Source organism: Ammodytes marinus (assembly GCF_949987685.1).
Source record: "Ammodytes marinus genome assembly, chromosome: 16".
NCBI classification, from domain to species: domain Eukaryota; kingdom Metazoa; phylum Chordata; class Actinopteri; order Uranoscopiformes; family Ammodytidae; genus Ammodytes; species Ammodytes marinus.
Genome location: NC_137220.1, coordinates 4,230,740 through 4,235,739, shown reverse-complemented (window position 1 = coordinate 4,235,739; position 5,000 = coordinate 4,230,740). Strand labels below are relative to the sequence as shown.

Genomic DNA, 5,000 nt, shown 5'->3' with positions numbered 1-5,000 from the left:
TTTTGTAACCGTCCGACCGGCTCCACAGACTCTCAGTGAAGGGAGGAAGATAGAAGTAAACTTTCATCTTTTCTGTAGGACATTGGAACATTAGACCCAAAATGTCTTCTGAGATTTCATGTACAGATAGTTAAAGGAATACTTCACCCATACGGAAGCAGCGTCCTATCATTATAAAATCACTATTATAATATAATGAATGAGGTTTTTCTTTCCTCAGTCTTCCCTCAGTTAGACAGTGAGACCATAAAACACTCTTTCTGCCTTTTCTCAGGCTAGGATGATCTGATTTTTTAAAAAAATTGCACATTTATACTAAATAGGATCTCAGAGTTCAATACACCTTCATATTCCAACCGGTGAAGTAGGTCTTTAACCCCACAAAAAAAATTAAATATAGGGAGGTTTTAAAGGGATAGTTTGTTTTTTTGGAAGTGGGGTTGTAAGAGGTATGCATAGTAATTTTTTTTTTTTTTTTTTTTTTTTTTTTAACCTTTATTTCTACAGGTAAATCCCATTGAGACCGAAGACTCTTTTACAAGGGAGACCTGTTTTCCTTTCCCACGTTACCATTCACACACACATTCATACACACCGATAGCAGGCTTACTATCGACATTCACACGAGGCAAGGTGGGTGAAGTGTCTTGCCCAAGGACACAACAACTATGACACAGGTGGCAGGGCGGGAATCGAACCTCCAACCCTTTGATCATCGGCCGACCCGCTCTACCAACTGAGCCACAGTCACACGCAGTGCACTGTGTACTGCACCAGTGTGAATGGCGTAGTTAGACAGCCATAATACTTATTTTTTAGGTAAGCATGTATATATGTGGTGAAAACCGTTTTTTTTTGTTTGTGTGTGTGTGTGTGTGTTTGTGTGTGACAAAATCTCCATAAGGTAACACACTAACTATGCAGAAAGACTGTTTGCGTGTGTGTGTGTGTGTGTGTGTGTGTGTGTGTGTGTGTGTGTGTGTGTGTGTGTGTGTGTGTGTGTGTGTGTGTGTTAATGACAGTTTAATTCAGCAGATAATCTCATTTATTTGTCTGCTTCAGTGAAGAGGAGAAGCACGTATACTCTATTCGGCAAGCGAGTGAGTGTTTTAACAAAATCTAATTTTCACCGCAGTGTATCCAACTATCTGAAAACAAACATTAAGGCAGCACCTGACACACACACACACACACACAGGCACTTACAAAGACACACACACACATAGGAACACACAGAGACACACGCACAGGCACTTACACACACACACACACACACACACACACAGACTCACAAACAGACGCACCTGCTCTCTCTCCCTCTCTCTCTCTCTCTCTCTCTCCGCCGTAAAACCAACGCAGCAATTAAACATTGAGAATTAATTAAGCCGTGCCAAGTTTTCATTTCCAATCATAGCTTACACAGACACACACACACACACCCACACAGACAGGCACACACACACACACACACACACACACACACACACACACACACACACACATCGACACGCCTCACATACATAACAAGGGCACAGGGTAAATTAAATTATAGTCGGGGGAGGTTCGCTTCGCTTCCATAAAAAAAAATTTAAATCTTCAAGTGTTATTAAAAAACTACTCAGTGGCACTTCAGGAGTGATTGAAGTGAAGGAAGCAGATACAAATACTTTAAAGGTGCTCCGAGGAACTTTCAGTTTGTGTTCATTCTAGCGCCCCCTTTGGAAAAAAGCGGTAGTGTTTTTTACCACGCCAGCTGTTGTTCCTGGGTGAGCGACGTATACCCCATGACAAAGGCATTAAAGAAAAACTATATAAAAATAGCATTCTTTGCACTGATGGTCTCGTTTGCTGTTACATGTAATTTATGATCATCAGAGGAAAAATGAGACTGTTTCAGAAATATTTAAAAGTTCCTCATAGCTCCTTTAATGTCAGTAATCAACTGGCAAAGTTTCATTATGATATATATAAGTTAAAAATGTTACCTCATTCACCTGCAGTGTATATACTTAAGATTCAATACACACCCTGCGTTCCAAATCACATACTCTTTCTTTTTCCTACACTACATACTAAAGTACAGAAGAGTTTTAGGTCCACAAGAGAGAGAAAAAAAATCAGATAAGGAAGATTTTTCTTTTCATAATGTCAAGAATTAATGCTGTGGTATGTGATTTCTGATTGGTCAAAGTTAACATGAGCTGTACACTTTGAGCAATCAGAGCGAGGCTGCGATTCTCTGTTCTTATTGGCTGTTGGGACTGTCCATTCACTTTGGCACGACTTTGTTGGTTGGTGTAGAGCGTGTCAGGGAGGGACCATAGGGGAGGGACCAAAGAGAACAAGTGGAGCGGTCGAGGTATTTGGATTTGAATCTCTCTATCCCAACTGTCATTTTCTCCCCAAATCCTCCACCCCAGCTTTAAGACAAATACTCCTAAACGCTATTGGAGTTAGTGGGGCATTTACAGTATGTATTTTCAGCATACTAGAATTGACCTGCATGTATTGGGACATCCTAAATCTTTTTCTGGCATACTAGATAGTATGGAAGTATGGGGATTGGAACGCAGGGGGAGTATTTAATATGGCATAAAGTCCTTGTTCAACATCTGAATTCTGTAATTAAATCGGGACTATTAAAATTCTGTGATATTAAATCCTACCACCTCGTAAATGACAAATCCCGGCAGCAACACACACACACAGACACACAAGCAAAGAGAGACACACACACACACACACACAAGCAGAGAGAGAGACACACACACACACACACACAAGCAGAGAGAGAGAGAGAGAGCGACACACACACACAAGCAGAGAGAGAGAGAGCGACACACACACACACAAGCAGAGAGACACACACACACACACACAGACACACACACACAAGCAGAGAGAGAGAGAGACACACACACACAAGCAGAGAGAGAGAGAGAGAGAGACACACACACAAGCAGAGAGAGAGAGAGACACACACACACACACACACACACACACACACAGACACAGAGAGAGAGAGAGAGAGAGAGAGAGAGAGAGAGACACACACAAGCAGAGAGAGAGACACACACACGCACACACACACACACTGCTTTGGCCACATTCCAAACATCTTGTTCCTAGAAACAATTCCAATTTTTTTCTTGCTGGTGCCAATAATACAAAATAAAACTAACCCTCCCCAGGTAATTGAAAACATGAATCATTCCCTGTCATATTACATTTTTATATTCAGGTGTTATGCCGAGTTTTGTATACCTGCTGAAAATTGCATGCACCTTAGAGTAGGGAAAACACATTGTAGTGTCTATTAAAAGGTGCCCCGAGGAACTTTCAGTTTGTGTTCATTCTAGCGCTCCCCCTTTGGACAAAAGCGGTAGTGTTTTTACTACGCCAGCTGTTGTTCCTGGGTGAGCGTATATACCCATGACAAAGGCATTAAGAAAAACTATATAAAAATAGCATTCTTTACACTGATGGTCTCATTTGCTGTTACATGTCATTTACGATCATCAGAGGAAAAATGAGACTGTTTTCAGAAATATTTAAAAGTTCCTCATCTCCCCGCCACATGTCCAAGTGTCCCTGGGCAAAGAGACACTGAACCCTAAATTGTCTCCTGATAGTTAGCTTGCACCCTGCGTGGTAGCTGCTGCCGCTATCGGTGAATGAATGAATGTGTGTGTGAATGGGTGAACGTGTACAAAACAATATAAAACTCTTTTGGTCTGTGAAAAACCAGGGAAAAGCGCTTTATAAGTGGAGACCATTTACCATACGTCTTTATTATTATTTATTTATTAATTTTTGCAAATCATAAAAATCCCAACAGAACATCCAATAAACCAGTAAACAACATCCATACAGAGACAATCACAAGCCGGGCAACATAGGTTGCGTTCCGAATCGCATACTCTTTCTTTTTTCTATTCTACATACTACATCCGACGATAAAAATAATCTAGTTAGGATGCAGTAGGCATACTATTGGGACATACTTTTCTCTCTTATTTCATCATTACATTGCGCCTTGATCTTGCCTCTTGCTTTTATATCCGTTGCATCCCCGTTTGTTTTCATATGGAGGCTCCGTCGATGTGACGTCACTTCAAGTGCGCACTGGATTGTGGGTCAGAATCGCCCAAATAGGATGCACTTTTCAACACTAACAATCTTGACCGCATGAAGTAGGACATCCAGGTACTTCTAACCATCCTAAATCTGGCCACAAGAATCGGGACATCCTAAATCTTTTTTCTACATACTATATAGTAGAAAGTATGCGATTCGGAACGCAACCATACTGTAAACAAATACAAGAAAACAAGGGAAAAAATTAAATTTAAAAACAAAACGATTGTTAAAAATACAGCAAATTAAAGGGCAACCCACAAAAACATCAAACAGAAGAAATACAGAAATCTAAGCAAAACAATGATTATACAGCCCCAGAAAAAATTAAGAGACCAGTCTGGATTTTTCTTAAATCTTCATCTCTACATTACTTAAAGGAATACTTCACCCATACGGAAGCAGCGTTCTATCATTATAAAATCACTATTATAATATAATGAATGAGGTTTTTCTTTCCTCAGTCTTCCCTTGGCCCAGCTGTCCTGTTAATCCTGACCCTTACTGTGATGTCACAAGAAGGAAAATGTAGGGTTAGACAGTGAGACCATAAAACACTCTTTCTGCCTTTTCTCAGGCTAGAATGATCCGATTTCAATTTTGTTTGCACATTTATACTAAATAGGATCTCCGAGTTCAATACACCTTCATATTCCAACTGGTGAAGTAGGTCTTTAATGGAAATGCTCTTAATGACAATATTGTTGGTGGGCATTTTGGTAGAAATGTTGTCAATAGTTTTTATTATAAAACCCAAAATGTTCATTCTACTCAAACATATGCCTCTTAATAGTAAAACGAGAGACACTGAACATTTTTTTTTTTTTTTTAACCTTTATTTATACAGGTAAATCCCATTGAGA

The 5,000-nt window shown here is 39.9% G+C and overlaps 1 protein-coding gene across 3 annotated transcripts in view; it reads right to left on the bottom strand.

Annotated features, from left to right (window-relative positions):
- Window positions 1–5,000, bottom strand: part of tmem104 (transmembrane protein 104) — a 324,830-nt gene that overhangs the window by 241,988 nt on the left and 77,842 nt on the right. For 2 of the 3 annotated variants that reach the window (XM_080043882.1, XM_080043883.1), the window contains exon 10: window positions 3,837–5,000. This exon is cut by the window's right edge and continues 2,903 nt beyond it. The gene's annotated coding sequence lies outside the window, so the exon portion shown is untranslated. Of the gene's footprint in view, window positions 1–3,836 lie in introns of those variants that run through there. The other variant, XR_013845267.1, reaches the window with a different exon arrangement.